Source organism: Notechis scutatus, chromosome 2, assembly GCF_049901735.1.
Source record: "Notechis scutatus isolate UNSWTSFEM ecotype Mainland chromosome 2, rNotScu1.2, whole genome shotgun sequence".
NCBI classification, from domain to species: Eukaryota; Metazoa; Chordata; class Lepidosauria; order Squamata; family Elapidae; genus Notechis; species Notechis scutatus.
Window position 1 is genome coordinate 199,256,803 of NC_142010.1, and position 24,544 is coordinate 199,281,346.

The 24,544-nt window shown below is 38.3% G+C and overlaps 1 protein-coding gene across 7 annotated transcripts in view; it reads left to right on the forward strand.

Annotated features, from left to right (window-relative positions):
* The first annotated feature begins 6,096 nt into the window (after nt 1–6,096).
* PIP5K1B (phosphatidylinositol-4-phosphate 5-kinase type 1 beta) overlaps nt 6,097–24,544 on the forward strand; it is a 94,467-nt gene continuing 76,019 nt past the window's right edge. For 2 of the 7 annotated variants that reach the window (XM_087957789.1, XM_026675490.2), the window contains exon 1: nt 6,097–6,248. The gene's annotated coding sequence lies outside the window, so the exon portion shown is untranslated. Of the gene's footprint in view, nt 6,249–6,736; nt 7,050–24,544 lie in introns of those variants that run through there. The other 5 variants (XM_087957790.1, XM_087957787.1, XM_087957788.1 and 2 more) reach the window with 5 other exon arrangements.

Genomic DNA, 24,544 nt, shown 5'->3' on the forward strand with positions numbered 1-24,544 from the left:
TAGGAGTGTCAGGCCCAGCCCAGAGATGAGACAAACCTGTATTTGCTTATACCTGATACCGGTAGATAGAATCTTCCCAAACTAAAACTATAACTTTCTAAGCTACTAACTATATTCTAACGAATTCTAGGGTGTGGTTTCCTTGATTCTCTTCCCCCTCCCTCGCCCATCCAGCACGGGAATGTGCAGCCTCTTGATCCGGATCTCTTTTCTTCCGGTAAAGCTTTGAGTTGGCAAGTTCCCCGCCCTCTGCTGCTGCAGGTGCACATTCCATCACATTGTGGCGTTACAGAGGCATGTGGCATTAGCCTGGAAGTCACTGTTGGCTGCCTTGCCAATTTCAGTTTTTACAACATATTCATCTCTGATTTTAACTGCTTCTGCCAAAACTGGACATTTCTGTTTTCCCCCCTCTCTTTTCTTCTTCCTTCTCCTGGTTCTGAGGAGCCTGAAGGCAAGTTCCTCTTCATTTCCATTTCTTTGTCAGGTAGAGTTGGCAGGTTCTCCCCCTCTGCTCCACCGCAGGAAGGAGGATGGATTTCCATCACTTCTTGATCTGAAGTTTGCAAGATCTCTGAAGTTTCAGATTCCCTTATTTCTCCTTTTGACCCTGTAGAGAGAGGGAGATCTTTCCCTCTCTTCTACATCTTGCGCACCAACGTGCCTACCATCCCTGTCCTATTGTTTCTTTTAACTTTCTTATATGTATCCATGTATTCATAACTATGTTTTTACTGATGCCTATTATCTTGAAAGCAATTGACAAACCAAATAAATAAATAAATAAATAAAAGATGTTTCCCCATCACCAAATTCTCCTTCTTATTTATTTTTTATTTATTTGATTTGATTTGTCAATCACTTACAAGATAATAGGTATAAGTATAAACATGAGTAAGAATGCAGGAAATAGGTTCGAATAAATGGGGACAATAGGAAAGGGACGGGAGGCACGATGGTGCACTTATGTACGCCCCTTACAGACCTCCTAGGAATGGGGTGAGGTCAATAGTGGATAGCTTGAGGTTAAAGAAGTGAGGGTTAGAGGATGTAACAAGAGAGTCAGGTAGTGTGTTCCAAGCATTTGACCACTCTGTTGCTGAAGTCATACTTTCTGCAAAGTATGACTTCAGCAGTTTGGAGCGGTTTACATTGAGTTTGTATCTGTTGTGTGCTCTTGTATTGTTGCAGTTGAACATGAAGCAGTCATTGAAGCAGGGCATTGTAGCAGAAAATTTTGTGTACTACACTTAAGTCCAACCGTAGGCGGCATAGTTCAAGGTTGTCCAAGCCCAAAATTTTAAGCCTGGTGATATAGGGTATTCTGTTGTGAGCAGAGGAGTGTAGTACTCTTCTCGTGAAGTACTTCTGGACTCGCTCAATTGTATTAATGTCTGATATACAGTGCAGATTCCAGACAGGCACATCAATGTTACCTGCCACCTCCCAAGAAAATGCAATGTTCGGGCATCCCTTCCAATAAATAAATATTCCAGACTGTTCCCCGACCTAAGAGTCTAAATTATGTTTCAGCTTCTTCCTCATTCTTTCTAAGTGAGATGTGGGAGTGATGAGACTAGACGTGCTCAAAGACGACCATTTCAGGAGACAATTGTAGAAAATTAGATGTATTTGCAGTGTGGCTAGGAGCTGCAGATAAAAGGCAACAAGATGACCTGTGCAATTACAGGGAAGATCCAATAAACTTGATCTCCAGCTTCTGAGTTTTGTGAAGAGGATGATGTCTGCATTTGCTGAGACTGGATTCAATCAGTTTAAGGAAAGACTTCTGACCCACAGGGTTTCACAGGACAGGGCATATGTCAAAATTTTTTGGATATAAAATAGAGATTGGAGAAAGACTTGGTTTATGTGATTATGCTCAAACCTGCTTGATCTTGGTATTAGGAATGCAAGAGATAACAAATATGAGAAAAACTGTTTCTTTTAAGTGGGATTCCAGTGCTAAAAATCCTTCTCTAACAGGCATTTATTTCAGCTCCTCTTCTGTCATCTAGATCCTTTTGCCCCATTGCATACAGATTTTATCATGAGAGCTGTGGTTTTACAATCTACTCCACAGCTTGAGGGAAGCCTCCTCTCCAGCTCTTTACTTTTCATGGAGCTCCTTTCACTTGCAAGAAATTGTGATGTTTGTAGCAAAATGCTCTTGGCCATCAAGAAAGTATTTCAGGTTTAGTAGAAACTTATTAAACATGTAGAATGCCCCACAAAGATATGAATTGACCATAAGCATTTGGAATACTTACATATGCATCGCAAGGTCCATGGTTTAAATTAAATTTTAATTCCATCTGTCTTAGTTAATGGACACTTGGTGTTTCACTTTGTGACTTTGGGCGGCTCAGATGTTTCTGGAATGGTGCTCTCTAGGTAAATTTTAGAATGTCCTCCAGATATTATTGCCTATAATCCTTAGCTAAAGATAAAATTATAACAAATTTGGAACATATCATTCAGCTATACCATCCTTCATGTTATAAGTATATAGTTTCTGTAATTTATGTTCCATATTATATTTATGTCTTTATGCTATCAGGAAATTAATTGCACTCATTAGTAAAATGAATTTAGTAAAAATATTATCCAGTTGTTACTATGGCAAGCAATATTTAATATTGACTTAAAAGCAGAAGATATGAAAAAAAATTGTGCCATACTTAAGTCACATTGATAGGACCATTAAAATGTTCACTAGAAATACTATTTGGCTCCACACTGGGGCCATGCTGAAAAATTACACTCACCTATATTTAACCAAACAGTGGCTCACTCAATTAATCCAATTTTCAGCTTTATGTAACATACTAGACTCTAAATTATGGTTAAGTTAAACTGTGAATGTTTGGTTAATATTAGGCCCAGAAGTAGAATATGAACATTGGGCAAACTCTGCATTATGCTTTATCATCTACCTTCAACACCTGGCATTTTCAGGGCCATTTGCAGCCCTGGACAGCTTGTAATATGATCCCACAAGATGACAAACTTTTAATATTATTATGTGATTTTCATATAGATTAATTACATTATATATTTTATATGTGGCCCAAGACAATTCCTCTTCACTCAATGCAGTCCTGGCAGGCCAAAGGTTGCACACCCCGTTCTACATTAAAAAACAAAGTTGGAAGGGACCTTGGAGATCTTCTAGTCCAACCCCTGCTCAAGCAGGAAAAACTCTATACCACTTCAGACAAATGGTTGTCCAATCTCCTCCTAAAAATTTCCAGTGATGGAACCACCCACAACTTCTGGAGGCAAGTTTTACCACTGATTGTCTTCACTGTCAGGAAATTTCTCCTTGGTTCTTGGTTGGTTCTCTCCTTGATTAGTCCCCATCAATTGCTTCTTGTTCTGCCTTCAGGTACTTGGAGACTAAGTTGACTCCTACTTTGTGAAAGCCCCTTAGATATTGGAAGACTGCTATTATGTCACTCCTAATACCTCTTTTCATTAAACCAGGCTACCCAATTCCTTCAACCGTTCTTCATGTTTTAGCCACCAATCTTTGTTGCCCTTCTTTGCACTCTTTCTAGAGTCTCAATATCTTTTTTATATTTATTTTATATATTGTGACCAAAACTGGATGCAATTTTCCAAATGTGGTCTTACTAAGGCATTATAAAGTGGTACTAACATTTTATCTGATCTTGATCCATTCCTCTGTGAATGCAGCCTAGGACTGTATTGGAGCTTTTTGGGGCAGCTTTTGCTTTCTTAATCTGATACCGTCAAGATGTGTTGGGACCACAGGTGGAGCATAGATTAGGCAAGACGCTAATGCAGGGCTGTCAAACTCATGGGCTGGATGCGTCACGCGCTGGCCCCACCCACACGAAGGGGGGAAAAGTTGTGACACGTCACAGGATGCTGCTGTGACAACATGAGTTTGACACCCCTGCGCTAATGTGTTCTAATATTATAAGGAGAATCTGTTACAATTTTTTTCCCCTGGCCTACTATATTAACCTCATATGGTTAACCAAATTAACAAAACATTTCCAACCAAAAAGGAAGTTTATGAAGAATATTGTTACTACATTAATTTTTTAACACACCCATTCTAAGACATTGTTTTTACAGAAATATAAATGGTCACTGCTCTCCTATCTTCTGTATGTCTTAGTGACATCAAAAACTTTCCAGTTGAAAGTCTAATGAAAGGAACTGCTTTGATGAAATAAACAAAAATATTGCAAACAGTGTTTTAGATCCAATCCACAAATTGTTTCTTTCCAAAGCTTTCTCATCAAAATAAGTGATTGTACCTCCAAGAGTGTTATAGATCAAAGTGCCAGTTTTATAGGCTGTATTTTGAAGTGCCCTTTGTAATCAACTGAACTAAAGGAAATGTTGGCAAGATGCAAGGCATTTGTCTGAGTCTTTAAAAAAAAAAAGAGGTTGTCTTCCTAACAACTAATGTAACAAATGGCTATTGATGGAAGCGTACAGAACTGTGTCAAAAAGAGAAATTATCTTCTACAACTGTGTATTTCTCTAAAAAAAACCATATATTAATTTATAAAAATCCATATATGTAAGGCAAGGAGCCTCTTGGGGTCAAAGGGGATAAAAGAAGCTAAGCTAAAAAGAACAATTTCTATTCTATTTAGAACTTCCCCTTGCACTTATCTTTAATTGCTTTTCTTCAGCTCTATGACAGCAAGAACAAAGTCCAATTATGATAAGAAGCACAAACCTATCGAGTAAAGCTTATTAGAATTACTAGAGTCTGATCACTAGAAATAATTACTAAACAACAAATACCCTTGTGGAATCAATGTGAATGCAAGCTTGCTTCAAGAGGTACCTCAAGGAGCATATATGGCATTTAAATCCAAACATGCATACTTATTTAGTACAAATCACTACTTACTTCTTAGCTCTTAGGTTCTGTTATTCTGATACAGTAAGGATCTGCAAATGTTGCATAAAATTGCTGAATTAGTATTTTGTGTTAAAATTATGCTTTATAATAATTTACTCCAAAGCAAGATCAATAGGAGCAGTTCTGTCTTCAAAACTAAAACTAAAAGGTCCCTCTTCTACTTTCCTGAAGCTACTGTATATTTATATCTATATATCTGTATATATCTCTCCCCGTGTGTTTCACACAATACTTTGGAATTATGCTATACTGCAATCATTATGATGAATTTTAAACCATGGCTTATAACTGGCCTAGCAGGGTTCATAGTGTGCCCCAACCCAAATCATTACATTGAGAGAGGAATTGCTCAAAACCTTACTACAGTGCTTTAAAATGCATTTATTGATGCTTGGAATTGAAATTCAGAATAACCATTGTAAGCATCTCTTACTTTAATGCAACCTATTTGGATGGTATCACTTCTGAATATTTATAAAAATTGTTTTCAAAATGATTAAATAGTGAATATTCACAATTCAAAGTTTATGCAAAAGGAAAACAAGGTACAAGTCACAATCTCTTAGCATTTTACTTTCGGGGTGGGGTGGGGGGGTGGGGTGGGGGGTGGGAGTACTTCAGTGGCTTAAGGCTTAAGGCTTTTGCATCCTTTGGCAGCAAAAGAATAGTTTGCCGCCAAATTTTTGCCACATAGACCAAGTGATCTAAAGACAATATAGGTCATGGATTGTGATTTACCTGTTCAGGTGCAAAAGCTAACCAAACCCATATGACCAACCTTGTACATTATCCTTCCTGTTTGCTAGATTTTAGAGGTGTGTTTTTTATTACCGTTTTTATGATAGCTATGGCTTTCACTGCAGTACCAAAATCCAGATTGTTCATAGGATGTTTAGGTCTTGAGCAAGCCATTATTAAAACATTGAAAAAAAAATGTGGCAGATCAAGTAGATCACATAAAAGATCACAATTGTTATCTTTGGTGTTCCTAAAAGGGCATTGCTCTTTAATATTTGCTTCATCCCAGATTTGCAAGATTTGATTCTGTTCAAAGAGCAGGTGTGTGTGTGTGTGTGTGTGAGAGAGAGAGAGAGAGAGAGAGATGTAGGAAAAGATACACTGGAAGAAATGGACTAAAGGTTGAGGCATCAACATTTTGCTTGCCTTCAAGATACCATTGTGGATTTTACAAGTAAGCAATCATCGGAGAAGCTCAGAGTCCACCTCCGAGACTGCGCGGAGAGCAGAAATCAAGTTGGACCTAACAATTTCCTCAACCCGAAGCCGGATCAAACTGACAGGCCACGGTCGGAGAGAGCCCGGTGGGACCTCCCAGGTAAACCCCTGGTGCGTGAAAGACGGGGAGCCGAGAGAGGACGAGAACCGAAGGGCGACGCTAAGGAAAGTGAAGAGGGGGACGGGCGGGGGGGACGGGGGCGAGAAACGAGGAAGAGCCTCGGTGCGGCTACCGGGCCACGGGAGGGCCTAAGACGGCCGCTTAGTTTTGGGTCGCTGGCTTTTAGCTTTTGCTTCCTTCCCTTCCCCTCTCCTCCTCCTCCAGCCCAGCTTGGGGGCTGGAAGGAGGAAAAGAGCACGAGGCCCCTCCGAGGCTTTTTGCGCTGAGCTTGGAGGAGGCAGGCAGGCGGGCGGGCGGGCGACTCTGGCTTCTCCGAGGAGGAGATTTCTCCCCATAACAGGGCCGGAGGGGGAAAAAAGGGAAGCCCGGTTCGGGACTTGGCATCGGGAGGAAGAGGAGGAGGAGGAGGAAGCGGCGGGTGCTGCAACCTGGCGACCAAACCGGTCGCGTGCCCGTCGGGAGGCGCTGCTGCCCTGCGGCGCAGAGGCGCAACTGGGGCAGGAGCGCGGACGCCCCGGGCTGAGCCGAGCTCGAGAGCGCCAGGCAATTGGCTCTTGCCACCGCCGGCGCCGCAGCTTAGTCCCTCCCGCGCCGGATTGCCTTGGAGTCCGGCTCGGCTTTTGGAAGCTCGTCGCCTGCGGCAAAGCGAAGCCCGCTTTCTCGACCGCTGGAGGTGGGTGTGCGGGAGACTCCGGCTGCCAGAGGAGGAAGAGGAGGAGGAGGAGGCCTTTCTCCGAGCTGCCCACGGAGCCCGAGCCTGGCCTGCTGGGGAGCTGCGTGGTGAGGAGAGGAGGAGTGGGGGGGTTGGGGACACGGGTTGGCGCCAAGGAGAAGAAGGGAGGCTTATTGGTGAAGGTGGAGGTTGCATGGCGAAGGGGAGACAAGGCTTCAGCCTCGGCGGTGGTCGGAAGGGTTCTTGCCCCCTTGGCCAGCTCCAGCCCTGGCTTTCCCGAACAGGTGGAGGGGAGGTTGTTGTCTTTCATCCACAGCCTTCGCCGAACGATACAACACCCCCCCCCCCCCAAAAAAAAACCACCTTCACGCAACTCCCGACCAAATGGAAATGGGGAAGGGGCGACGGTCGAGGTCCTTCCCGTTCAGCACCTCAGGGTGTGTGGGGCTGGTCGTCCTATCCCTCGCCGCGCTTTTCAAAGTGGCCAGTTGAGGGGACGGCCACGGCCGGTTGGGTTGCCGCCGGAGGTGGACAAGTCCCCGGCTCGGGGAAGTTGTTGCGATGGGTGATTTTATACACAAACAAACAAACGTAAAAAAAAGTCGAAGAAATGTTCTGGAACAGCCATGGCCCGGCTTATACCAACGCCACGATTTGTATAACAACACCCCTCTTCCCTTCCCCCCTTGCTGTCCCCCCCCTCCAAAAAAAAGAAGAAGCAGCAGCTCAGGAAAAAAAGTACTCGGTGCAGATTCTGCAGGTGTCCTTAAACTGGAGAAGGACACGAGCTGGGTTGGCTTCCTGAAAGAACCCGAGCGTTTAATGTCCTTTCCCACAACCCCTTCCAGGTTTGCCTTCTGGTAATTGAGCATCCTGTTATGGAGAAGAGCAACAGTTAGACTTCTGTTTGAGGCTAGGCCGGTGCCTGCTATGCATGGTGTTGGTTCTTTCTGGTTTCATCAAGCTTGTAAGAAGGTCAGGAATCTTTTCTAAAACTTGTAAAGGGATTAATTAACTCCCTGTGTTTGTGCTTTGTTCCAGTAGTAGAATGTGCTAACTTGGAAATCCCATTGAGTTTTAAGGACAGGATCAAGATCAGGACTTGGCTGTGAAATTTTGTTGACTGCGGGGAGCAGGGAGCAACTGCTTATAATTGAAAGGGCACCAGAATCTAAAGGGCATAAATATATTTACAAAATAACCGCTAGTCTTTTTGCTGGAATTCATAAGATATAAAAGATAATTGACTGTTATCTGAAATGGATGATTGGGAGGAGAATTAGAAATTATTCTACTGTGTAAACGAATTTAGGATTGAAACATTCAGGTGATTTTTCTGGTCTAAAGGAGGGATATCAGTTTCACAAGGTTAGGTTTATAAATGCCCTGAACTGATGAAAAACTAATATAAACATACTTTGATATTATGCAAATATTCTGTTCTTAAAGGAAGCTTTTTGCTCGATATATAAAGATTGTATTGCATTATCACAAGATTGTTTACCTAAAATAGCATTGCTTCCTGGAACCAATAGCTAGTGCTGAATTCTACCTATTGCAGGTGACTTTTTATTTCACTATATGCAAACACACCTTTGTGTATTTGCTCTGCATACCTTTGAGTAATAACATTTCTCCATTAAGCAGAAACTTAGGTGAAAAAGTGGGAACAAAGATGGATGCTATTAATTCTCCTTCCACTGCTCCAACTTTTCTGGATGTTGGGTTAGATACCTGCATTAACTGCCTAGCTATTTCATATTAAAATATAAAACATTCAGAGATGAAAGATTTAATTATTTTATCAAAGGTATAATATTAAGCCACAGGTTAGCCCATACAAATGCATTTAACCTTCCCAGGAGTCCGACAATTCATAACTATTAGTAATTCAGAGGTTTTTACTTCTTAGGTTCACTATGTTTTGGTCTTGGTATTGTTTCATGCCTCAACCTAGCTAAAATGTATTAATGTTAATAATATTAGTGAAATAAACAATATGGTATACAAATACTAATAGATAACATGTTAAGATATCGTTCATCTTCTAGACATTAAGAAGATCCATCATTACACAAAACAATTCATCTAGACTTGAAGCAAGGACTGGGAATGTTTGAACCTAGGAAGGGGCTAGATCTGTGATGGCGAACCTATGGCACGTGTGCTGGAAGTAGTAGGCAGAGCCATTTCTGCCGGCATGCGAATCGTCATCCAAAACCAATCTACTGCGCATGCGTGTGTGCCTCCCGCCAGTCAGCTGATTGTCGGGTATCTGCCAGGCAGGCGTGAGGGGCGGGATGCGTGCGGAAGATGTGTGTGCATGCACAGGAGGCAGGGCACATGCGGGGGGGTTATGCATACATGTACAGGGGGCAGGAGGGTATTGTGCTCATATTGCATTATGGGTGCAAGCAGGCACGCATGCGTGCGCTCACTTTTGGCATGCGACGATGAAAAGGTTAGCCATCACTGGGCTAAACTCACTCTCATAATATAAAATGGTACCTTAAAGTTATAGTAATTACTTAATAGGTATACAACGAGTTTTCTCTAATTTCTATTCAGGTTTTTTAATTTGTGAAAAACAAAAATCAAATACCAAAACAAAAACAATCCTTATGTTGAAGAACTATGCTGGAGGAGAAATTCTCTAGATATTTAGGACTTCAGTTCTCACTGTCCTAATCAGTTGCACTAGGTAGTGAAAATCTACTAGACATTTGATTCTTATATTAATTTGCAGTAAGGATCTTAGTATTTCTTAATGCTTGCAAGACTCGTTTACTAAATTGGAATGTAAGTTTTCTGAATGCATCATAAGTCTGAATCCTTGCAATCTGGTCCCCCTCACCCCCCCACATTAATGCTCAGTAGTGAGGTTTGAGTGACTTCCCTCTCTTTGCATTGCATAATTGGAAGAACTATGCCTGGTTTTCTTGGGGTAGTGACTTAACAAAAATATTAAAGGTCAATGCAGCTATCTTTTAATCTTTTTACAAATCAAAATGATAAATAGCTGTAATAAATTATTTGTACCCTGACTTCTAAGATGTGGGCAAAAAATAGCTTTTCCAATGGATTTGCTTTCATTTTTTAATTTCACCAATACTTGAGAATGCACTTATTTCTTTACCATTAACAGTTCATCCATGGATTTAGAAATTACTTTCATGCATTCCAGTATAATCCTTTACACGTTTACCCAGGAATAAGTTCCTTTAAGCGTGCTTAGGATTAGAGCTGACAATTATTTTCCTACAATCACTGAAGATGTTATGAAAATACAAGCATTGCCAAAAACAATTGGTACATTTCTTCTATTATACTCATTTTGTATCTGCTAAAAATGATTTGCATTATTTATTGTGTGATGCTGCATATGAATCTTCTGGATGGAAAATACTTATTTCAGTCAATAGCTGTGCAAAACAATTTACATCTTATAAAACAAAGTAGGGAAAGTATGCAGAGCATGAATTCTGAAATTCTTTCCTAACTCGCTTCCAAAGACCATACGAGGCACTGTATTTTATTCTGCATAATGAATAATGTGTTCAATTTTTCTGTATTTTGTTTTTCCTTTATGTTACGTCTCTGTGTGTATAGGTAAGCATAGAGTAGATTACTATACTGTAGTACAGTAATCCATTCTGGGTCACATGACCAGTAACGAGTACTTAGAATGAAGGAGTCATCAATGTTCTGATATGCTTTCCATCTGCCTCCCCTGTAGGGATGCGCTGTAGGAATTTTTCAGGATTTTTTTTCTCCATAGATTCCACCAAGATTTTGTTTATTTTGAAACCTACATTTTCTTTTGACAGTATCTCCCTCTGTACTGTACTGTACTGTATTATGTACTTTGTCCTACTCTATTCAGTTATAACACTGATAGGCAGAAAATGGGTAGATAAAGTCTTCTTATCTAACTTTCCCGTTTTGTTAACAGATTTGACAGATTAACAGAGTTGAAAGGGACCTTGTAGGTCTTCTAGTCCAAATCCCCGCCCAAGCAGGAGACCCTATACCATTTCTGACAAATGACAATCTAATATCTTCTTGAAAGCTTCCAGTGATGAAGTTCCCACAACTTCTGAAGGCAAGCTGTTCCATTGGTTGATTGTTCTGTCAGAAAATTTCTCCTTATTTCTAGGTTGAATCTCTCCTTGATCAGTTTCCATCCATTATTCCTTGTCTGGCCTTCGGGTGCTTTGGAAAATAGCTTGACCCCTTCTGTCTGTGGCAACTCCTCAAATACTGGAACACTACTATCAAGTCTCCCCTGGTCCTTCTCTTCACTAGACTAGCCATGCTAATAGGTACTTGCAACCGTTCATTGTATGTTTTAGTCTCCGGTCCCCTAATCATTTTAGTTGCTCTTCTCTGCACTTTAGTTAGTTTGCAAGTTGCTGTGAAGATAGTCCTTGATTTATAACAGTTCATTTAGTGACTGTTCAAAGTTACAACAACACTGAAAAAAGTGACTTTTTCATACTTATGACCATTACAGCATCTCATGATCATGTGATAAAAATTCAGATGCTGGGAACTGACTCATGTTTATGACAGATGCAGTGATCACCTTTTGCAACCTTTTGATAAACAAAGTAAATGGGAAAGCCAGATTCACTTAACAACCATCTTACTAATTTAAGAAGTGCCCTGATTAACAACTGTGGCAAGAAAGGTTGTAAAATGGGACAAAACTTACTTAACAAATGTTTCACTTAACAATAAATTTTGGGCTGGATTACGGTCATACTTTGAGGATTACCTGTATATCCTGCAAGTTTTTTCATCAATGGAGTTTGTCAGTTAAACTTTCATGGTAGGGTATATCCATAAAAAACATCTTCGGAAACAAAGGGCACCTTTTGAAGGGCAGTGTATTACTACTGTACAGTAGTACTGCTGTTCTACTATCATGTTGCTTGTCATAAAATAAATCAAAAGATTAAACATTTCTTTTATTTTAAAACTCTGGAAAGTGTTCAGAATTTGTAACCAAAAATGTTTTTTTCAAAAAACCTGAAAATGTGATATTTTAGTAACCTTTATTTTTTCTATGTTCTGTGACTTTTCTCTTTTTCTTCCTGGTGTTTCTGCTGAATCTGTTTTCATGTGGCTACCAATTGTGGCACTAGATACGCAGCATAGCACACAAACATCAACTCAATGATTATCTAACTTTGATGATGGACACAAAATCTATTTTTGCTTTCATCTGTTAAATTGCATAATTTTTGCTAGATGTAACCTTACATTTTGTATATTTTTTTCAGTTTTCTTCAATTTATGCTTTTATATTGTCCTGGCTAATAGTCAGATTAATGAAATAATGCTATTGACATTTTATCATCATGATTCCAAATAGGTATTTCTAGAGATTTTAAAGAAAAATATACACTGTTAACATTTTGTTTTATTTGCAAGCTCATTTTCCAATGTTCTTAATAAAACAATAGCAATTAGCAAGCCTAATTAACTGGCATTTTCAATAGGATCAAATTTGATCCACTGATTATGTGCCATTCGAGCAGATGTTGACTCTTAGCATATAAAATTTCTCCATGGCAATCTTTGATTCCTAACCTGGTTTTACTAGTCATCCTCTCCTTTTGCCATTTTCCCCTGGATTAGAGTGTTCTGTACTGAGCTAGCATTTTCAGTAATGTGTCCCAAGCAGTGGATCAAAATTAGAAAATCTAAAAAAACCAAGGTAATACCAAATATACTTATTCAGTAACTCACTTTTCTGGGACTTTTCTGAGACAGCTGCAGATTGATTATTTATATGCTGTGTGCTTGAATGAGTCTTTTCCCATGTCTTGAGAAGTAATTTTGAGTGAACACGTCATTCCAGTTGCAATTGTATGTAATTTTGAGTGAATACATACATACATGTCATTCCAGTTGCAATTGTATGTGTGCTTATTTGAGGATCACTGTCTTTATTTACATATACATTAGAAAAAAAGTTTTTATTGTTGAAGGTTGCTGTTGTGGGACATTTATTATTGAAGGTTTTTTTTTCCCTGCAAAGTTGCGATGGAAACTATTTCAGTATTCATCATAGCTAGATGAAAAGTTTGGCTTTTATTTTTATTGGAAGTCAGTTCTTTTCAGTGAATTGCACCTGCATTTTTTTAAAATAATGAAAGAAAGGCAAAGGATACAGAACTTTGTAAAATATAAATATTTAATACTTTGAAATGGCCATGAAAACTTTGTTCCGGCCTAATTTTGTGTAGTTTCAAGCACTGCTCTGTCTCTTTAAAAGTTGCATGTCCAGTCTTACCTTCTGAACAATTATTCTGAGAATCACATATTTTATCAGTTGTATGTGACAGAGATAGAGACAGGATGGGTGTCAGAGTATGTAATCCTGTATAGCCATCAGCTCTGATTCCACCAATTGTAGATAGTCCTCGGGTTATGTCCATTACAGCAGCGAAGAGTTGTTATTCTTGGTCCTCAAAGTTAACGGCTGTTGCAGTACCGTTGTGGTCATGTGATCACAATTCAGTGCTTGGCAACCTCCTGCACTTAAAACTACAGAAGCACTTTAGCTTCCCTCCCCCCCACCTCGCCTTGCCTATCTGCCCCCATCTCTGCCCTTTGGACGGCTTTGCATTCAATTGGCCTTCCATCCCTGCCTACTTTGCCGCTCCCCAGATGACCTTTGAAAGGCTTCTGAAGCTTCCAGAAATCTCACGAGAGCAGCACCTGCAATTCAGACAAGGCCATCGCACAGCCCGAGGAAGAAAGCCTGACACAACCAGCAGCTGCCTCTTGATATCCAGGCAGGATAGGCTTTTTCAGCAGTTGCAGGAAGAAGATGGTGACAGTCAGCTGGAGGCAGCAAGGACTGGAGACGTGGTGAGGCTGGCAGGGGCAATAGGGTCAGTGAGCACAGAGTGGCAAAGCCAGCAAGGCAGGCAGGGGCTACAGGCCAGGATGAGTGGAGGGTAGGGTGACAAGGTCAGAAGTGCAAGCCGGCCAAAAGAGCACAGATGTGGGGGTGCAGGTGGGGTCAGTTGTAGACAAGATACTCCCTTACCTTACCAATGCTTTGGGATGGGAGGGACCGAGCCCAGAGTGGCTTGGATCAAGGCAGGTCCTTTGCTAACAATCAGTCGGATATGGTGAACAACGCCAAACAGGACTTGCCGTTGTTAAGTCATATGATGTCACACTTTATATCTGCATCACTTAATGACAGAAATTCCAGTCCCAATTGCCAATGTAACTCAACCTGTGTGGTTGATAGTTACTAATTGGTCATTCTTTTGCATAAAAGAGTCACACTTCACAGGAATGTTTTTTCTCTACCTCTGTTCTAAGCTTTGCTTAATTTTGCTTACACATATGATAACGTTGTTTGCCAAGGTGTGGAACAATGATCTCAACATTAAATTTTGGGCTGTAAGTTTTCCATTGTAGCATTTGCTCTAGGTATATCTGATCAGCTTGAGTTATTTTCGGTATAAGACTTATAGTTTTATTTTTTTCAAGAGTAAGATAAATTCAAGTAGAATGGAGAGAATGTTGTCTCCTTAAGTCAGGGCTTTCCAAACCTGGATAAATTACTCAAAAATGGGTAAAAGTGGTTTTTCTTTAGTTAATAATAGACAACATCATTACTCAATCATAATGAGAATATTTAAATTGACTTGAGGTGTTTTACCTAGATTGGGTAAGAAGGACTTTCAGATAAGTTATTTGATAAGGAAAAGGTTTGGGAAGCTCTGCCTTAAGTAATATAGAAGTCTAGTCAAACTTAGGATTCTAAATTAACCATAATTGTAGAAGTAAAAATTTAAGAAGAAATTGAAAATGGTAACTTTCTGGTTAACTCTAACTTAGTTACCATATGAGGTATTTTTCTTTAATATATAAAGGACATGTTATCTGGCCAGCCTCCAGAAATAGAATTATGTTTTTCAAAAGAAGAGAGGTAATAGTAAGCTTGTTAGTGAGAAAGATATGAAAGTATACATGAACTGACGAGTTTAAGGAAATGATGTCTAATTTTGGCTTTAAAACCAGGATGAGCAACCTCTAGTCATGGGCCCTGAGTACTTGCAGTACGTACCAGGAACATTTAGAGCAAAAATGATAGAGCATGATTTTTCTCAGTGCCTTTTAAAATAAGGGACAAACATGTGCAGCAAGATTGAACACACTTGTTTTTCTAATGACTCCACATTCTCCACTAACCCTCCCCTCTCCTAAATTTCAACTTGTCCATGCTGTAACCTCATTTTTTCATTAGCTACGAGCCTTGCTACTCTGTGAGGCAGAAATATTTAAAAATGAAAGCTAAAAACTGGAAGCGTTAAAGTCTCCTTCATAAAGCAAAAGACCTAACTTCAAGTCTGTGTTAAGTCTCGGTTGTGAAATATCTAGTATATAATTAGCAGAAATGGAGGATTATTGAAAGGGAAATGACAGCTTTGAAAAAATGATCGGTTTTGTTTGCCGCCTAATTGGTAACCAAGATATTGTAATGAAAAAAACAATCAGCAATATTTGCATATCGCTGATCCAGAAGTGGCAATTTGACTGTAGGTTATTATTGCTGTTTATTAATCGCATTTCATTAAAAAAAAAGCCATGACAAATGATGGTCATATTTTAAAAATCATGAGGAAAATCAATAAACATACAAAAATGTAAATAAATCATAAATATGTCAATAAGACCTAACTTCCCATATTGGCTCACTTCCCATTTTGTATTAAAATATGGTCCCACATTGTGGCTTGTTTTATTTTGGCACTTGTACTCCAAACTAATTACAGCACCATGTTCCAAGTCCTTATCTAAACTTTGTTAATAATACTCAGGGGTGAGATTCTACCAGTTCACACCTATTCACTAGAACCGGTTGTTAACATTCTAAGCAGTTCGGAGAACCGGTTGTTAGAAGAAATTACTGGCTTAATCCTGTAAGGAAGGCAGGAAGGAAACATTCTGGTGTTGCTTACAGAAACTGCCTCTCCGTTAACCCTTATTACATTCTTGGCAGGACTAGACTTCCTGTCTCAGGAATGTCTCTGGAGTTCTTTCCCCCTCCTTTGCTGCTACTTTGCTTGTGTGGAGTGACCATTCAAAGTTACAATGGCACTGAAAAAAGTGAGTTATGACCATTTTTCACACTTACGACTGTTGCAGCATCCCCACAGTCACGAGAGGCAGGAGAGGAGATGCATGCCTCGATGTGAGTGATGTTGAGTTGGCCACACCTAGCCAGTCACATGACCACCAAGCTACACCCACCACCTAAGCCATGCCCACAGAACCGGTTGTTAAAAATTTTGAATCCTACCCCTGATAATACTTTTTCAATCTTTTCTATAGAAAGAGTCTATATATATATATATATATATATATATAGATAGATATAGATATAGATATATATATATATATATATATAGATAGATATAGATATAGATATATATATATCTTTGCACCATATTTCTATTGATTAGTTGTAGCAGAAGTCCATTCCAGTAAGGCACTGCTACTAGTTCTTGACAACCATTTCTTAACAACCAATTTCTTAACAACCAATTTCTTAACAACCATTTGAAATTAGGAAAATAATTTTCATAAAAATTATTCTGAAAATGGGACTTGCAACTTGGAATTGAAATTCTGATGTTCATACACACACACATCGCAATCACACGTTTTGGGTGCTTGGTAACTATTCCCATTTATGTTGTTTCCAGTGTCTCTTGGTCATGTAACCATGATTTATATTTTTGCTGGTTAGCATTTTCTGGCAAAACCCACCCCATAGTGAACACTTAATGACCACTGTATTCACTTAATGACCATTGCAAAAAGGTTGTAAAATTAGGCATAGTCATATGGCAACCCACTTTACAACTACTAATTGTAAATTGGTGGCTCAAGGACTGTCATAAGTCAAAGACTACCTATAGGTTCTTATTCTTGATATTTATTATTCTACCTGGAGAAAGTGACTTATGATCATTTTTCACACTTGCGACCATTGCAGCCTCCCCATGGTCACATGATCAAAATTCAGATGCTTGGCAGCTGGCTCACATTTATGATGGTTGCAATGTCTTGGGGTCATGAGATCTCCTTTTGACAGGCAAAATCAATGGGGAAGCCAGATTCACTTAACAACTATGTTGCTAACTTAAGAAATGATTCACTTAACAGCTGTGGAAAGAAAAGTCATAAAATGGGGCAAACTCATTTAACAGATGTTTCACTTAGCCACATACATTTTGGTTTCAATTGCAGTCATAACTCGAGGACTACGTATTCATCAATGTTTGAGGAATCTCAAACATACTTGAATCTGTTTTTTTTTTCTTAAGTAGTTTCCTGAATAGGAGCTACTGGAAAGTTAATATCTCATTAGTGTTAGTTTTCTCTCAAGATTGTAAGGAATGTTGTCTCAAACTGTCTACCTGAAATGGGTGCAGTTTGTCATTGTAAATTATAAATTTTCATTCATATCAGCTTCAGGTAGGCCTCTATTGCTGGATATATGGATATATTTATTTTAAGATTTTGAACTGAACTTAATAAAAGTTGTATTTGCTTTGGTAGCCTGTTGGGATTTTTGTTAATGTTTTCCCTAATGGTAGAGCCTTGCTATTGTTATGGATACTTAAAAGCTCTAAATGGTTTAATCTGTGTAATTTGGATTCGTAAATTCCTGGTTATTACTTTATTTTCATTTAGCTTCTGGCTATGAAATAGACCTTAAATGGAAATTTAAAGAAAACCTTATGTAACAATGGATTTATTTCATAATTTTACAAGATGATTTCTAATGCTATATGTGATTTCCTATTTATGAGGCATATGGCATATGAGTACATGAAAAATTCAGGTTATTTCAAAATAAAATTTCAGATTTTTAAATTATGTGTGAGATGGATGCATGCGGCTGTCCCTAAGAATAGTACTTGCTGTGCATGGTATTAACTCTATGAAATTGTCTATATTTTTAAACAAGTTATACCGCTATCAGTATCAATTTGTGTAATACCACCTCTATACTAGTCCAATTTCTTAAGAGAAATAGAAATCTTCCACCATCGTGTTTAACAAGTTTGAACTGAGACCTTTTTAAATTACAGTTTCCTCAAACACTGAATATATGTGGGAATGGAACAGTGTGTGCTTTCTGTGTTACTATTTTATAATTTGTTTCTGGCAAAGCTGTAACAAGCATTACTAGATCCTGTTGCAGATACCAGCACAGTGAAAAATGTAAATTTATTTGTTTTGTGATTTTATGAGATGCAATTGCAGCTCATAAATATGTAGTAATTACTTTTATTTTCTTTTATCTGCAACAACAGTTGAACTGTATTAACAATTTAATAGTAACAGCATAGAATTAATATGGCTTTATATTATCTGAAATTACTATTATTTTCCTCCCCAACATTTGAACGCTCAGAGTTTTCAAATACACAGTAAAAAGAGCAAGTGTGGTTTTGAAGTAAAAAATTGGCAACAATTTGGTTCGTTGGTGAGCAGATTATTACTGATATTAGTACAATACAAATATAGCTGTTCATAATTATTCCAAAGAGGGTTAACAAAAGATGTATCAGTAAAATCTTAAACGTGGGTATCCAAAGCAAAATGTTAGTATTCCTACCTTTTCTTGCTATTGAATTAACAAAGCCTGGTATAGTTGTTTAACCTTTTCAGATCTTAGTTTTTGGGGAGGAAAATAAGGGGGTGGGATTCTGCCTCTGCCTACCAGTATCCATCGGTATTCGTCTGGCTAGAGTCTTGTCAGTATGTGAGAGAGTTGAGGGCTGTTTGGAAAGTGAAACAGTATTTGCTGTGTGAGCAAGAAGGAAACAGCAAGGAGCCTGGGCATGGCTTAGCTCAACTGTTCTGTACTAAAACTGCTTGGTGCTGTGAAAGTAAAACTGAAACTGAAACTGAAACTCCTCTGCTTGTGTTTTGCATTTGGAACATATTTATTTTCAGGTGGGGATGGGGAGTAGAATTCCTTAGCATCAGAGCGTGTTAATAATAATATAGGAAATACTCTGATGGTCATTTCAAACAATTCTTTCTTAGTGACCACCTAGAAGCCAAGAGGAACATACGTGCCAAATTTTAAGTTTGTAGGCTTTACGGTTCCAGAGATTTTGTGATGATGCATGAGTGGTATTTCGCTTTTGTATATCTAGATTTTAACCGTAGATGTACCAATTATCTGCACAAGGTATTTCTCTAAGCCTACAAAAATGTAACTTTTTTGCTTATGATTTAATCTCTTACATGATCATAATCAATGTTGCCTAATGCGAAATGCACAATGTGTAGCAGTAGAGTTTAGCCTATCAAGTAAGGTTTAAAGGTCTGAAACCCCTCTGTCTCAGAAAGTCCTCTGGGTCTACACACCTTAATTCTACCTCCTGCCTTAGTAATTCCTGGTGCTTACAGAAAGCCTCTCATCACAACCCTGGCATGTGAGAGAACTTTCACTGTGCTGTCCAAACAGTTTAGAGTTAATGGGATTTGGGATAGTTAATTAGGAATTGAGAACTGTCCCCTTAAGGGAATGCATTATGGTAAATGTAGCTAAGGTATCCTAGGAAATGTAGTACATGTCATGTGGCCACGTCTGTAACCCTGATTGGTCACTGAATTGACCCTTGGTGGGTTGGGGGAGGTTTCTTCATCCTTGCCTGCTGAACACAGCCTCCTGGTAGCAGCTCTACCCCCTGCCTCTTCGATATGGGATGAAAGAGATAACCACCTTTCTACACCACAATTCAGATATGCGAAGGATTGGACATTAAGAGGAACTTCGTCATAAATGTGAGTTGATAGGATGCCTGATGAACCAATAAAAAAGACTTTGTATGGATGCTTTGTGGAGTTACTCTGTCTGTTTTATGCCATCCAGACATTAATAAGCAGAACAGTCACAACCTGTGTTGTTCTTGCAAATTAAAAGGAAAAAATAACTAAATTCCATAGCATCATCTTCTAGCCTTGTTTTTTTTTGAAATGTGGGGTTAGGAGAATCAACTCATTTTTTTCTTCCTTCCTTCCTTTGGAAGAGAGGCCCAATTTGTGTGAGAGATAAAATCAAACAATTTTTATAAAAATAAAAATCTCAATTTTAGCTTTCACCAGTCACATATAAAACATTCACTAGCAAAGGATATAAAAATAGGGAATTGCAACTTTAATAAATTCCCAAGTGTTCCATAGAAAAAATTTATATAAAGAAAAGGAAAATGTACGTCTCTGAATAGACATCTCAATATATTTGTTTCCTACAGATGTAGGACATTGCTGTAAAACGATGGTCAGTTACGTAAAACTCAGATGTAGAGTTTATACAGTGAACATAAATACTAGAGACAATAAAGCTTAAGTAGCAGTTTAAACAAAAATGTAAAAGTTAATATTGGCTGGTATAATTTACCTATTGCTCGGAGCAAATGAATTCCTAAAACAGGTCTTCTGGCTTCTCTGGAATTTTCCAGAGTCTTCTGGAATAATAGCCTTTAATCCAGAATTTAGAACAATGTTACTTTTGTCCTCTACTTAACCTCAGTAAAGTACTAGGTACTTTACCTAATGTTCAGTGTCTCTTATTTGATTCCAAAAAGGCAACATTTTTAAGACGAACACTTGGGGAGATTTGCCATTTATGTATGTCAGTGACAGTGTTTTTCTTTGGGAATGTGATAAACAGATTCTGATTGGCTATCTTTGAATATGAGGTGGGAACTTTGCAGCCATCAATAGAGTTGACAAATGATAAAATAAAACTAAAGTGCATGAGAAAATAATATTAAGTATATTTAGTTTTTAACCTAATATAATTAAACACATTTAAATAACGTTTTCTCCTAGCACGTCACCCAAAGACCAGTTGTGCTCCTTGGCCTGAAAATGTTTGCACTCCGCTGACAACACAATGTATGATATAAGCTCAACACTACATTATTTAGTTCACTTCTTTTTATTGTTTAATCTGTTTTGTGAATTCTCAAATATTTGAAATTATGGCAAAAAGGTTAATCTTAGGCAAAATGTTATTTCTAGGAGTATTTCAAATAGTTATGAAAATGATTGTGTCAAAGTAAATCTTTTATGAGCTCTATACTTGTTTGCATATTCGTATCCTTATTGAAAAATGGAAAGGATTAATTTATAATGGCTTTGTTTCTTATCTGTAGTTAATTCAATATATAACCCAGCTGTAAAACAGTATATCTTCTATGAAACAAACTTGCATTTTCTTATTGTAGTTTCTCTTGCGTGCAAAGAGATCATAATTGGAACACCTACTTCCTCTTTTGTCTAACTGAATCTGTTTACCTGTTATGAGGCAGGTCCAGGATAAAAGTCCCACCTTTTATCAAAGAGAAACTATATTATCCCTTGTGCATTGCCAGTCTATTATAATTAGCAGAACTAAGAAGGGAATCTTTTGAAAAGGTTTATTTTTTCTTTACAAATAGCTCAAATGATTATCTTGTTACTTATGAAAAATTCTTTAAAATTATGTTATTTAAAATATGTTCCCTGGGAAGTGCAATAGCAACATAAACATAGGTAATATAATAAAATACTGTAATACAGTGCTGAAAAAATTTGAAAAAAAGGAAAGTTTATTAAGTTCTTTGCATGACAGCTACTTGCAATTTATATCATGTAGGAAAAATAGCATTGTAATTCAGTGCCTGAATTACAATCACGTGATTGTGGAGACATTGCAATGGGGCTGTTATAACTTCGAATGGTTGTTGAACCAGTGAGTGTTAAACAAGGTCTACCAATATAAGAGATACTGTAAGTTATCAGTCCCAACTAATTGGGCACCAGGGATTGGTTCTGTGGAGAAAGCTTTTTCTGCGGACCAGTGGGGGCGTGGTTTCATGTGCTGCCTGCATGCTGGAGTTGGCACTTCGCTTGTTCATGTGATCTGGGTTCTGGCATGCCACACACTGCTGCTGGCCAAAAGACTGGGGGTTGGGGAATTCCTGCTGTAAGTATTAGCTAATATTAAAATGGTTTCAGAGAGCATCTGATGGATAAACCCTTGTAATGTTTATATTGGACATATATAGCTTTGTGTTTCTCTCTGTCAAGGAACCTACATTACATTTTTTTAAAATATCAGCTTGTGCCCAGAACAGAATGAATTCCTTATTCATGGAGTTTAGTTATTCAGATGTTTTAATTGCATGATTCCTGTTAGTTGCCTTTTTTTCCTTTTGTTCAATCGTGTTCAACTCTTGGATACTACAGTTTTCTTAGCAAGATTTTTCAGAAATGATTAGCCATTGCATCCTTCCTAGGAGTGAAATAAAGCCCAAGGTCACCCATCTGGCTTTGTGCCTAAGGTTTGACTAGAACACACAGTCTCCGATTTTGTAGCCTGATTCTTTAGCTACTACACTGAGAGCCATTCAGTTATGTTGTCCTGCCCTGATCGTATTGCATACAAGTTCTATTAACACAGACTAATATTTTGCTCCTGAGCCTTAGATTTATATTAGATTTCTTTGAAGCATAGGATCTGCTGAGATTGAAAGCAATCTGAGCACTTTTGATGTCCATAGGCTCTTTTAATTCTTACGTCAGTTTCTCTATCATGATGAAAAAGTACTATCTACATGCCCTGCTCAAAAGTGTTGAAAATTCTTTGAAACATTTGAGAAATCTGTAAAATCTTTTTGGTTGTAACAATAACATTACTAAAGATGGATGGCACAAGAAATCACAACTAAATTGAATTACTCTGGGGGAGAGAAAAATGAATTCAGTCTCAGAAACTTTTTCTTCCAATGTGTCTCTGTTTTCCTCAAAGTTAATTCTAAAATTAGGTGTTGGGGGAAGGGTAGAATGTGTGGAGTTTGGTGTAGGCCAATTAAGTAGAAGTAAGTTCAGATCCAACCCATTCCATTATGTCATCAGGAGTGTTTCCAAATAACAAATAGTGACAGCCTATATTTTTCCATTTAATATTTTTTCTAAATTCAAAATCATCTTTAGGTAGGAATAAAATGTGTGGTATAAACATGCAATATTTCAGCTAGTATGGACAGAGAAATCTGAATTTCTGGCATAGAAGGAAATATTGTTCTAAGAAAAAGAGGTGTGTACAACTTAATGTGCTGCAAAGTTAGTTCCTTTTCATATCCTGAATTTACAAAGCGGAAGATACTTTATAGAACCCAGCAGCATTTCCTTCTGAATCAAAATACAAAAGATCTGGTGCCAATCTTAAAATTCCCCGGTAAATTATAGGACAGAATTTTAATGAATTATGCCTTTTGCCAAACAGATTGTGACATTGATAAGAAAAATGAGAGATTATGAAATTTATTAGGAAAAAAACAGTGTCACAAGTGCTGGATGAGGTTTGGGGAAAATTCCATTGACTGCTAGATCAAATTATATCTAAAAGGCTTTCCGAATGGAAGATAGTCAATGGAAATTCCATTTGCAAAATTACGGGTAATGTTTGGAAATGCTTACTAGCCTTCCATCTGGAAGAACCAGCTCTTAAAAGATGCATGCAGATACATTATCTATTCTACCTATTTGGACTGTATATTTTGCCCTAAAGGCCTAAAAGCAGGACCTGTTCTTAGTAAATAACAGTTTTAATTCAGTCTGTGTTTCCTTGTTTATTTAGATTTATGGAAAACATATGAGTCATTCCTTAGCTCATGACTGTACCATTGTATATTTTGCTTGTTGAATTTCATGGTGTATAAAATACATACAACGAGGAAAGGATACTATCTGTATTCAGTGTTTAATATGTCTCATAGTCTTGCACAGCTTTATTCATAAAGACAGATTCAGCTTATAATATCTTCCCTTCCCCACACACTATTTTTTGTAAATATACTGGGAAAGTCAGTGTTCTTCTCAAAAGCTTCTGCATATATATATCTGAGTAAAATATATAAGATATACATATATACATATATACGGTATTCAGCTTTGTTCGGGTATTTTCCCATGTCATTATAGTTGTGCTTTTAAAGTTGTAGCAACGTTTCGGCAGAATCTCATCTGCCATCATCAGGCTTCTGTATTGTGTTTGTCTGTGAGTCAGACTTCTACAGTTGTTTCAGTTTTAAATTTGGGGCTAGCCTACTGCTGTGCCAGAATGGTTTTTTCTTCATCCTGATTGGTTGGAAGTCTTGGTCTGTGTTTATTGGTCTTGGAATTGGTGTGTTCTGCTTGATTGGTGTTTCTAATATCTTCTGTCTGTTTTGTGGCTTTTTTTGTCTTGGTTGGCTGGCAACATTGTGTTCCTGTATTGGAGGCTTTTAGTGCAGCTTGGCTCCGAGTAAATGGACGGCTATCATTTGTTAGGAAGCTAGGTTTCATCTGGGTGCCTGGTTGGGGTGTGTTTGAGCTGGAGGTATCAGGGGGGATCTGTTTGTGCCCAGGTGTTTGCCTGGCTTGTGGTGTGGAGATTTTTTTGTTTGTGAGTGCAGGCTTCCAAATAATTGACAGTCTGGTGGAATCATCTCTTCTATTCATGCTTTCAGGTCTTTTTTCAATCTCTATGGCTTCTCTGATAATTCTGTGG